This window comes from Giraffa tippelskirchi, chromosome 4, assembly GCF_054371585.1.
Source record: "Giraffa tippelskirchi isolate mGirTip1 chromosome 4, T2T-mGirTip1v1.2.pri, whole genome shotgun sequence".
NCBI classification, from domain to species: domain Eukaryota; kingdom Metazoa; phylum Chordata; class Mammalia; order Artiodactyla; family Giraffidae; genus Giraffa; species Giraffa tippelskirchi.
This window is the reverse complement of record NC_137278.1, coordinates 29,886,391-29,898,666: the sequence shown is the minus strand read 5'-3', so window position 1 is coordinate 29,898,666 and position 12,276 is coordinate 29,886,391. Positions and strand designations below refer to the sequence as shown.

The 12,276-nt window shown below is 50.1% G+C and overlaps 1 protein-coding gene and 1 long non-coding RNA gene across 2 annotated transcripts in view; one reads left to right on the top strand and one right to left on the bottom strand.

Annotated features, from left to right (window-relative positions):
• The window catches only part of KLHL29 (kelch like family member 29), a 327,064-nt gene extending 320,701 nt beyond the window's left edge, over positions 1 to 6,363 (bottom strand). The window contains exon 1 of the mRNA XM_081592608.1: positions 5,785 to 6,363. The gene's annotated coding sequence lies outside the window, so the exon portion shown is untranslated. The remainder of the gene's footprint in view (positions 1 to 5,784) is intronic.
• A 109-nt stretch (positions 6,364 to 6,472) lies between these two features.
• LOC145544529 (uncharacterized) overlaps positions 6,473 to 12,276 on the top strand; it is a 393,836-nt gene continuing 388,032 nt past the window's right edge. The window contains exon 1 of the long non-coding RNA XR_014081466.1: positions 6,473 to 6,846. This is a non-coding gene — a long non-coding RNA (uncharacterized LOC145544529). The remainder of the gene's footprint in view (positions 6,847 to 12,276) is intronic.

Below are 12,276 nucleotides of genomic sequence, written 5' to 3'. Positions count from 1 at the left end.
GACTCACAGAATATAATATATTTACATATACCCTGGCATATTAAGAAAATGTTTATGATCAAATTTAACAGGAGAGCTGTCTATGGTTTCTGAGAGCTCCAGGGGTTGCTGCTGCCTTCTCTGTCATGACTGCCTCTGTCGCCGAAGCTCTCCTTTCTAGAGTACTTCTCGAGGTGAGACACTGTGAGGCAGGTTTTAGCAGTTATCTTGGCCACGATGATTCTCTCCAGTTTCATAAAAGAAAACGGAGGTTTACTGAGATAAAGGATTTTTCCAAGGTCACACAGCTAGTAGGCACCAGGCACTAGACTTCAACTCTGACACTAAGACCATTCCTTTAGCCACTATGCCATATGGCTACAACTCACACAAGCCCTAAAAGCAAAACAGAAAAGAGATTGGAGAGACTTATGAGGAAATGTACACACAGAAAGGGAAGAACAGATCTACTACATTCTTCCTCTGTCTGTCTTCTGTGGACCGCATTTTCACCATCTCTCTTCAACAGAGGATCAGTGTAACACATCTGTGAAAAAAGTGGAAGAATCCACCACTCCCTTGTCTGGGTATATACGCCAAAGGATTGAAAGCTGGATCGTGAAGAGATGTGTGCCCACCCATGTTCACAGACATGCACTGTAGGATTTCTCCTTATATGAGCCATCAAAGTAGTCAAATGTATAGGAATAGAAAGTAGGGGAGGGAGAGTGGGCAGTTGATGCTTCATGGGTATAGCGTGTTAGTTTTGCATGATGAAAAAGTTCTGGATATCCATTGTACAACAATATTAATATTAACACTAATGAACTGTACACTTAAAAATGGTAAAGATGATACAGTTTATGTTATGTGTTTCCTTTTACCACTATTTTAAAAAGGAAAGTAGTAGAATATTTACTTGTATATGTGTATATATATATACACATTTTATACAATATATATTTGTATATATGTATGTGTATATATTTATATATATATACACAAACATTGTTGTTATCGTTCAGTTGCTAAGTCGTGTCTGACTTCTGCAGCCATAGCACACCAGGCTCCTCTGTCCATAGAATTTCCCAGGCAAGAATACTGGAGTAGGTTACCATTCCCATCTCCAGGGGATCTTCCGGACCCAGGGATTGAACCCACATCTCTTGCATTGCAGGCAGGTTCTTTACCGCTGAGCCACCAGGAAAGCCTATACACACACATATATTAATATATTGTTAAAAGAGTCAGTGATTTTAATATGTCAAAACTCTAGAAAAGAATTATAAAAATTGATGCCGGTGGGGCCAATGGCAGCCTTTAAATGTTTGGGGAGCTGACCTCTTAGCCCAAACCTGATCCCGTATACAACGCTCTATCATTCCTGTTCTAGCTTCTGAATCATCATCAACTGCTGGAGTCCAGAGTGAATTTCATGCAAATATCCTCTCTGGTGGGAAATGAGAAATCTTCCCTTTCCCTCCCTAAAGGTGGAGATGCCCCAAGCTGTAAAGTTCACTTCACAAATAATTAATCGTATTGCTCCTTCCAATGATCAACATACCTCATCTTTTTCTGCGGTTTCAATTTCCCTATTTTCAAGTGATTTCCTTTCTGACCTAGGACTTCAGGAAAGTAAGCTGGTAGCTGTTGTAGGAAGAATCAGTTTGCTTTCAGAGTGATCCTGATCTCAGAAGGCAGGTAAAGAATTCTGACACACTTTTTCTTCTTAACCAAATTTAAGACTTTTTTTTTTTTTTTAGCATATTAGGAGATAAATCCTGATTTCCTAAGTAATAACAAAAGATCATGTGCACAAACTACATTCTCCCAGTTTCTAAACATTTGGCTCTATATGTGATTTATCTGTCCACAAAGAGATTTCTTTTCTTTCTTTCTCCTTTTTTTTTTGCTGCGCTGCTTGTGGGATTGTAATTCCCCAACCAGGATCAAACCCTGGGCCCTTGGCAGTCAGAGCACCAAGTTCTAACCATTGGATCACCAGGGAATTCCCCACAAACAGATCTCTTATTCTCTAGTAAACCTACATGATTTCTGCCGTGGTTTAGCCTCACCCACTGCAACCAAAGGCTGGATTTCTTATTTATGGTGTTTATTCCTGCCCCTACCCCCAAGTAAGCACTTAGTTGACCGATTATAGAATCACAAGATTGGTTATAATTCCGTTTCTCCATCTGACTTTGAACTTAAGTGCTCCAATTATTTCTCCTGATCCTAATAAGTCAGTGGCGTGCTAATGCTTGCCTTGATATTTCTGAAATATACAGGGTGTGATTAACATGGGACTGCATCATTAGAAAGCAAAGTTGAAAGTGGGTGAGCAAAATCATCACTTGCATTTAAGCAAAGCTGCCTGTGCAGTGAACTTACAATGTTACATGATCCCAGAGATACTATACGCTGTGAGTAAACATATACTGTATTTGGAAAAATAATCTGATGCTCCAGAACTATTTGTCTTTGGCTACTACTGAATGAGACAAGATCCTAGGACAATGGGCTTGTTTCAATATACAAAGTCCAAAAGTCTGTTTGAGCCAGATATAGCTGAAGACATAAAGAATCCCTGAACCATAATAGGATAGGAGGGGAAGAAAGGTAGAAAGGAAAGAAGGAAGGAGGGAAGGAAAGAAGAAGGGAGGGAAACCTTTAGTCAATTCTTCTGGGTTGGATTGACATCTCCAGGCCATAGAGTGAGAAAGCTTTAAGGTAAGCCTCCTGGAAGAAGAAAAAAGAAAAGAAGAAAAAACCCATGCATACACACATATCAAATGAGATGCAAAAAACTACATTAGCATCAGTGGTGTTATTTTATATGTATGCAATCAGCAATAGTGTAAACTTTTAGGAACTAGCAGAAGGGGGAAAAAAAGAAACATTTTAAAATGGGAATGATTTGCAGCCAAATCAATTGATAAATGAAAGAAAAAAAGATGGTACAACTGAAATTGATGCCAAAGATTTATAAGGTTGACTAAGTAAACAAAAATGGAATGGATCACCATGGAAATGAATGAATATTGAAATAAGCAAGATTTGAATAGACTAATGATATGCCTCACTTAGACTGACAGGTGTTGATAACAACTGTGACACTCAAGCCACACCAACATCCACACTTCTAACATGTTTATTCCTAGAAAACATGGGCCAGATTGAAAGGTTCCTTTGGTAAGAGCTCATAAGGAAAATAAATTTTCTAATCTTAAAGGGACTAACTCAATTCTCATCTATCTACTTGAAAAATAAAAAAGGTTTTACCTATTTGTTTCCTGGATATGAGGAGCTGCAGTTAGTTAGCAGAAGTCATTCTCCAGGGCTCTACTAGTCTTTGTTCCAATAAACCTCTCACAGAACTGAATTCTCAGTTTGGCTTATCTCCTGCACTGAGTACTTGAAGTATGACCACCACTCATTAGAAGCATAATTAAAAAGACACAACCTAGATTCCTCCCTCCCATCACATACAGATGAAAACCAATAACCCTTAATCTATTTGTTACCATGGCTACCATAGGGTATTTTATTTCGGTACAACTCTAGGTGTTTCCTTTGGATTGTTGCTTGCAAATGAAAGTTGGAGACCTATAAATTTTTGTTAACTGTGCTACAAATGGAGAGATTGAACAGAAGAAAATGTTTTTCTTAATCATGGACGAATATGGTTTATAAGATGCTTGTGCAGAAAAGTTATTAAAATTGGTTAAATGCATCAGCCCATAAACCAATTTAAATGCCATTAAATTTATATAGAGTTTAAGGGCACATATGCTAGTAATTCTCTGATTTTAGCAGGATGATAAATCGAGTGCACTCAGAAGAGTGTACAGGATGGAGACCATATTCATCAGTGGCACATAGCTTCATACTTGTATAAATGCCTGAAATATGTGACTACTCAAACACAGGCAAGCCAGCCAGCCTTTAAAGTAGTCACCTGTGAATTATCCAACAACGTTTTGGCCTAGAGTTGGGAGGAACAATCGATAAAGTTGTTCATCATGCCCACTCCAGAAGAGTAGCTTTGCACTTTCCATTGTAATTTTTAAAAAACATCACGATTGAGCAGGGCTAATTAAATCTGCTGTCATTCATCCTAAACCGAAATAATTCCTTAAATCTGCCCTCCCAGGGCTGAGTTGGAGATAAGACCACACAACAAGAAAAGGAACTCTGTAGTGACTAGACAGATGACTTTAAAGCGACTGAAATTAGGGTAAATACAGCTGCAACCAGGACAGATTTATCACCGCAAGAGGAGTCCGAATCCCAGCGAAGCTCGGCTGGTGAAAGGCTGGCGCCTGCAATAGTGGAGCCTGACTGTCCCTGAGCCGAAGAAGTGGAAGTTTCTCGGGCAGCTGCAGCTGGGCGTTCTCAGCGGTCCGGTCCCTCCAGCGCTGAGGTCTCCCCTAATGCTACATAAATACCTGCGGCCACGATTCGCCCTGGGCTAGCGGCGGCGCAAGCACCGCAGGGAGCCAGGAGAGCGTTTGCAGAGCGGCAGGGATGGCAAAGGCGGCGGCTCCTCACCCATCAGCATCCCTAGGGACCCGCGGCAGGACCCGCCAACTGACCCGTGTCTGCCATTGGGTTTCAGAGCCCAGGAACCACAACTGGCTTCTCCGCTGGCGGACCCAGGCATCCGAGACTAGCGCTTTGGCCCCATCACCGTTGGCTGCAGGCAGGCAAGCAGGCAAGGCGGCGCGTCCCCGCCTTCCCCGGCCGACGCAGACCTGACCTGCCCGGGAGCTGCCTCGGACCTGGGAGCTGCCTTGGACCTATCAGGGATCTCGATTCTGCTCTCTCGACCCCGGGCGAGCGCTCCCCTCCCTCGGGGCCCGGGGCCCGCACTGCCTAGAGCCCGCATCCGCGCCGCGATCGCAAATGAACCTCGCGCTCTCGGCCCGCTCCAGGCCACAGAGACCCGGACGTGAGCCCTCTGCCAGCCGGCACCTCCCGCGGCAGTCAGGGCGCAAGCCCACACTCCCACACCACACATCTCCCCGTCCACACTATCCCGCACATAAACAACCCCTCCCCACCCAACCCCACATCCTCGCCGCCCCACCATTCCAGTACGCTCTCGTTTCCGCGCCCCCCAAACACGCCGGCACCCACAAGGTGCTAAGGGAAGGGGAGGGGGTCACAGAAGGTCTGTGCGGGTTTCCTCCCCGTGGTTTTCACGTTCCTCTGCCTCGAAAGTTACTTGGGATTGAGTGAAGAGACCCGGTCCCCAAATGCGGGGTCTGAGGACGGGAGGGGGCAGAAACCCCAACCTGGCTTCCCGCCGCACAGAGGCGCGCACCTCCTCAAAGGGTCGGGCGCGTGGCCTCCCCCAGAGTCCTACCCTCCGGTGCCTCCTTCTGGCCCCCAGCCCGGCCCGGGCCCTGGGCCGCTCCAGGGAGGTGGCTTGGAGAGGGACGCAAGCTCTCGGGCCCAGCTGAGGGGCTGCTTCGGCGGGGGTGGGGTTGGGGGGGTGGTCATACTCGCTTCCAGCACCCACTACCACCGCAACATTGGCCCCGGGCAGCCCGAGGGCATACACACCCGGGGGCAGGAAGTTTTTTTCCCCCCTTTTTTCCCCCTGGAGCAGCGCAGGCGCAAGGGCTCCTGCAGCCTTGCGAGTCCAGACGCGGGAGGCTCCAGCCGCCGCCGCCGCCACGGGAGCCGAGCCCAGCGTTCCAGGTTCTCCGGCCCCGCTCCCAAGCCCGGCCCGGCCCCAGGCAGCCTCCAGCACCCTAGGTCCCCGGCGCCGCATCCTTGGCGCCCTAGCCCTCATCTTACCTCCGGCAGCGCGGCTCTGGCCCCGGCCCGACGCGCAGAGAGTCTGGGGTCGCGAGTGGGCGCAGGAGGGCTGATGGATAGGGGACGGCGCCGGCGGGCAGCGGTGGCTGGGGCCGCTCGGGTCCTGGCCGGGAGAAACGGATCCAGGTCCACCTCCTCCTCGCGTTCCTGCTCTCCGCTTTCTCCCCCCTTTTCCTTCTCCTCCTCCGCCGCCGCCTCCCGGCAGCCCAGGGAGGATGCCCGGGAGAGGGAAGTCAGTCCTTCTGCCTGTCAGCCTGTGCGGCTACGCGCGGCGCGGCGCAGCTCTCACCGAGGCGGCGGCGGCGGCTCCGGCAGCATCGCTCCCCCCACCCCCCCGGCTCTCCCCGCAGCCGCGGCGGCCGCGGGGCTGGGGTTGGCTCCGGGCTCCGGGCTCGGACTCCGGGCGGGGGCTGCGCTCAGGCGCGGCGGCCGCGGGGACTGCGGGCGGGCCCTGCGGAGCCGGGGCCGGGGCTGCAGCTAGATCCGCGGCGGCGGCAGCGGCGGCGGCGGCGGGGGCTGGCGCGGCCGCGGCGCGGGGACCATGCTCCCTTCTGGCTCGCTCCGCTCCGGGTACCGTCTGCTTTAGCTGCGAGGGAGGCGGGCTTCGGCGCGCAGCCAGGGGCGGGCGGAGCCAATCACGGGCGCCCGAGTGGGCGGGGGCAGAGGGTGGGGGAGGCGGGGCGCCCCCGGCCGGGCACCCGGCGCTGCTCCGCGGGCCCGAGGGATCCCGGGCAGCCGCGCGCCGGGGCCCGGGGCCGAGTGCTCGCGGGTGTGTCCATCCGTCCGTCCGCCGCCCCCGCCCGCCCCCTGCGGTGGCTCCCGGCTTGCCCAGCTCGGCGGCCGCGCCCGGCAGATGCGCGGCTCTTGGTCCCGGCCTCCTGCGCCCCGGGCCTCCCGGCCCCGCCGGCCCCGGGTTGGCGGACGGGACCGAGGCGAGCTCCCCGGCCGCGCTCAACACCTGAGGAAACTGGCGGAAAAGTTTGAGAACGAAAAGTCTAATCGTCTTTCAGCTTCCGCCCTCCGTATGACACTCCAGCCACGGTAAGGAGCAGGAATTGTCCAGGTCCCTGAAGAACCTCGGCCGGCCCCGTAAATCCAGACCACCGACCCTCTCTAGACCTTGCAGGCTGGACTCCCCTCGGTGTCCACGGACTTTCCTGTCTACACCGACCCTCTTGAGTCCGCAGGACCCCCCTCTATTTCGACAGCCCCTGCCCTGGCTACCCCAGCCTTCCATGTCTTCACTGACTCCCGTTCTGTCTATACAGACTTTCTTAGTTCCATCACTTCTCTGTCTCCACGTGCGGTCTCCACGGATCCTAACTTCCACCTTCATAGGAGAGGTTTGGCTAGATGCCCGTGGCAGCCCCTTTGCGGGCTTACCCACTGTGTCAGAACATTTAATTTCAGCACCAGTCTCCCCTTTCTTGGTAGATCTAGATCTGTTTTTTATTCCCTGACCTCTTCCCCTCCCCTACCTTACCCTTTCATTTGGTTTTGATTTCAGAGGAAATGTATCTCCCCCCCCCCCCAAATCCCCCATCTCCAGCCTGAATGTAACGTCTTGTTGGGCTATAGCCTTTGCCCCCCACTCCCCAGGGCGAAGCCGCTGAGGCCTGAGGCCTGGGTGGAAATTGGGGAGGGGGTGGGGAAGGTAGGGGGCCTGCTTGTTCTTTGGCTGAAACTGGGAGGAGTCAGCCCCGGGCGGGCTCTGCAGGTCCCGCCCCCCCCCGCTGCCGGGGCCGGGGGAGGGGTGATTGGTAAATCTCTCTCGCTCAGCTCACTCCTGTGATGTCTGAATCCAGGCCTCTGCTCTCCTCGGCTGTGAACTCAGTTCAGGGATTGTGTCTTTTTTAATATCTTGTGGGAAGCAGAGTACGGTGTGGCGGCTGATAAATAATAAATAATAATAATCTACTGAGGGTAGCCGGAGGACTGTCAGTGAAAGGGAGTGAGAATACTGGGGAAATGGCCCCATTGGTGTTAGAGTAACTGCATTTCTGAAAAGAACAAGAAGAAAAAGAAAATCGGATGAAGTTTTGGTGTGTGAAGCCTAGGGGAGGGGAGAGGACACAGAGTAAAGGAGTCCACTCTTGATGGTGGGGATCAGCCAGGAAAAGGGGGGTGTCTTTAAGAGAGGGCGACAGGGAGGGGTGCCTTGGAGGGGGAGCAGGTGGGAGCCCGTGCAAGAAAGCTCCTCCAACAACCTGAAGGGGAATGCGAGGTGTGGTCTGAATGCTAAGTTCTTAACATGGTACATGCAAAGTGATTGAAGGGTAATGTAGAGAGGAGAAAGGAGAAAGGATTACTTGGGATTTTTAAGAAGGACTCAATTAATACCTCAAGCACTGAGAGCGAAGAGGAGAAGGAAGGCACAGGTGAGTTAGTGTTCATTCATGTGGTAGGAAGCTGTCCTCTGAAATGATCTATGTGGGTTCACCTGCTGTGAGCTGTGGGATCCACCAGGCTACACAGGACAGGTGTAGACATTATGGAAATGTGGCTGAGGTTTGCAGGCTAAGGGATAGGTTAAGATCTGGCCATTTGAGGTGATCATAACGGCTGACAAATCATTTTCAGTCATCCCCAAATGAAAGCAGGAAATAAGCACTCTAAGAATCCTTCTTCAGTTACATCTCTGGGTGAAGGTGTAAGGATTCTCCCAGTTTCCCTGAGGGTGTTATCAGAGAAGAGAGGCTCTGCTGAATCTGCATCCACCCAGGTGATGCCCAGGGTGCCTATGCTGAAGTGTTGCAAAGCCTTCAGGATTGGATCTTGATAACAGCTCACCGAGGGTGCCAGCTTGTCAGGAGAATGAGAAAAGCTGTGTGAATTAGAATCACAGTGGGCTCCTCTCCCCTGTCCTCACCCCACCCTTCTCTCATCCCCAGAGCCTGCAGGCAAATAAGAATTTCCAGAGTCTGAAGCCCAGATCTTCCCCTGCAGTGGGGCTCCATCCAGCTAGGGACTGTTTGGTTTGGACTCAGGAAGGGTCCCTTCTGGTCTAGACATGAACTCCCACTTCAGCTGGAGTGCTGTTGTTCGTGTCATCTGTCCCTGTTTCCCCAGGGTCTCGGTGACCGGATCTGGTTTGTGTTGTGCAAGAGATCTGTCTTTCTGCGTAGACTTTGCCGGCAGCTGGGATCTGTTCTGGGTTATTCAGGGCCCTACTCTGTGGGTTTTGGGATAAGCTCCATGGTTAGCATGGATCTCTCTTCGTGGTAAATAGGATTTGTTGGGTGTTAGACGCGAGAGCTTCAGCTCCGGTTAAAGATTTCTCCATGAAACACAGGATGGAGCTCTGTGGAGTAAGCTTCAAAAGCCAGCCCTGCCTGTCCTGACAGAGATGCCCCAAGCTGAGCTCTGAGGTCAGGACTATGCTCCAGGTGGCTGGATTGTGAAGGAGTGGACTTGTGGTCCCCAGAGAGGTAGACTGGAATAAACCAGAACATGCATTCCTGGCTCAGAGCATAGACCATCCTTTGTGCAGTCTGTCAGATGAGGACTTTGTGCTGGAAAAGCTACTGCCATCACCCGAAGGAGCACCCAAAGAAGCCACAGCAGGACTGTCTGGGAGTGCCGACTGTGGCTGAGATGGGCTTCTCTCCTTGTTTGTGTTTATAATCATAACCACAACAAAACATTCATTTGCTCAGTGGTTGCAGTATGCCAAGCACTGTATCAGATATTCTACCCACGATATCTGGTCAATGATCATAGCAAACTGTGGAATTAGTTTTCTCGGCCCCAAGCGCTGAGTCCCAGAGAGGGTGAGTGAAAGTGAAAGTCACTCAGTCATGTCTGACTCTTTGCGACCCCATGGACTGTATAGTCCATGGAATTCTCCAGGCCAGAATGCTGGAGTGGGTAACCTTTCCCTTCTCCAGGGGATTTTCCCAACTCAGGGATCAAACCCAGGTCTCCCACATTGCAGGCAGATTCTTTACCAGCTGAGCCACAAGGGAAGCCCAAGAATACTGGAGAGGGTAGCCTATCCCTTCTCCAGCGGATCTTCCGGACCCAGGAATCAACTGGGGTCTCCTGCATTGCAGGCGGATTTTTTTTTTTTATCAACTGAGCTATCAAGGAAGCCCAGAGAGGGTGGGTGATCTCCTGAAATCACACAGCCAGTGAGTGGCAGAGCTGGAAATGGAGTCTGGTTTGTTGTTTCCAAGGCCTTTGTCCTTTTCATCATACTCAGCACGCAATTGTAGTTTCGTTTGTCATTAACCCAGGTCTTTTTCCTTGGAGAAGACACAGTGGAGGATGATTTGGCCACACAGAAAGCTGGTGTGGAAGAGGAAAGCCATGTCTCTGATTACTGAATGCACAGGTCACTAGGAAGAGTGGACCCCTCATCAGAAACCCTCAGGTCTGAGAGGACATCTGTTTCCAGGAGCGCAGTGGGTATAAATAGAGCAGGAGCCAGCCTCGCTGCTGGGCAGGTTTTGTGTTTGCTGTTTTGTTTTTCTAACATTCTGCTCCGCTAAAATTGCCCTCATTTGGCATCAAAAGCACGAATAAATCCTACATAAGACACTGTCCCTCCAGTGGTTAATCAATCCATAAAAATCTATTTAGCACCTACTGTGTGTCCTGCATTTCAGCCTCATGGTGTTGATTAGAGCAGGAAGTAAGAAGTCACAGCTGCTGTATTTTTGCTGTGGCCACCCTGCTCTGTGGTGAAGACACATGCTAGTCCCACAGTCAGCGGTCTGCGGAGGGCCTTCTGCCCAGCCTTTTGGTGGGTGCTCTCAGGAATACAGGGAAGGTGCAAGGTGCTTCACACTCTGTTCAGCTTCACCCTGCCTGTTTCTGAAAAGGGGCGGGGGCATCCAAATGCAATATAGGATTTCCCCCCCACACCCCACCCTTATCTGCAGTTTCAGTTACTTGTGGTCAACCTCTGTCTGAAATATTAAATGGAAAATTCCAGAAATAAACAATTCATAGGTTTTCAGTTGCATGCCATTCTGAGTAGCGTGATGAAATCTCATGCTATCCTGCCCAGGGTGTGAATCACCTCTTTGTCCCGTGTATCCACCACCTGCCCATTAAAAGTGAAAGTGTTAATTGTTCAGTTGTGTCCAACTCTTTGCAACTCCAAAGGAAGACTATAGGAAGACTACAGCCTTCCTGTCCATGGAATTCTCTTGGCAAGAATACTGGAGTGGGTAGCCAGTCCCTTCTCCAGGGGATCTTCCTGACCCAAGGATTAAATCCAGGTCTCTTGCATTGCAGGCAGATTCTCTACCGTCTGAGCCTTCAGGGAAGCCCATGATGTGAATCAGCTCTTTGTCCAGCATATCCACCACCTGCCTGTTAGTACAGGAAAAAATACAATGCCTGTAGGGTCTGGTACTATCCGGTTTCATGCATCCACTGGGGGTCTTGGGAGGTATTCCCTGCAGATAAGATGGGACTACTGTACTTGGTTCTTGTTCTTGACAGAGGCTAAGGTAAAAACAGTTGTTATCAAGAAACATAACTTAGTGCTCAGATGTGGGGAAAAGACTCCAAGTGTTGTGGGGTCCAGGGGATGATCTGTAAGAGCTGGGCTGGTCAGGAGGGCTTCCTGGAGGAGACAGGTCTCAGGCTGGACCTGAGGAGGGAGGAGGTTTCCATGGGAAGCAGAGGAGCCTTGGGCCAGGAGGACAGAGGATGCTGAATCCTTGGATTGGGAAACTCATCCAGATGTGCTAGTTTCTGGGACACAGCTTATTGTAACAGTCATTTCCTTTGGATGAAAATGAAAATATATTTTCTTTCTTTGCCCAAATCAGTGAACTATTAGATTCTAAGATTCAGAGTGAAAGCGATGGTGTCTTTTTTGGCATTTTCAATGGCAGGAATTCAGCACCTTTTTTTAGTACCAGTTGTTTGCAGGTGGCAGGAGTGCTAATTAGACAGAGCCACTAGCAATTTTCCTGGATGGTTCTGACTCCCAAACCGACAGGAAACACTGCTTGGGCATTTTAAGAGAGCAGATTCTTCTTTCCCCGCTGATAAAATGATTCTTCAAACACGGTGGTCAAAGGAGTGGGTTTCCTGGTTGCTCAATACATATTTATTGGGTGTTGAATTGTTCACGGTGACCAAAATTTCATTTTACTTCTTTGGTGTTTAAGAAGGGCCTGATGCTTTTCTATGAGATGGTGTAAAAAGAAGACTCAAATGATTGGGAGGATAGTTGTAAGGAACATTTTATTGGAGTGTGAGAGCAGTCTTTCGATCACGGAAGCAGGCTTTCATGAAAGGGAAAATTCAAGAGACTTTTGAGAGAAGATTGAATCCTCGTAGTTCTTTGCATACATATTTTTTAAGCTGTTTTTAAGAATAAAGAGGTTACAGTCCTGCCAGTTCCCTGTTTGACTCCAGAATCCACTGGTATTGGTGTCTTTCCTTTCCCTCTGAGATTTCAGTAGGACTTGAGGCCAAAACTATGTCACGAGTGTGGTCATTTTGAAGCCC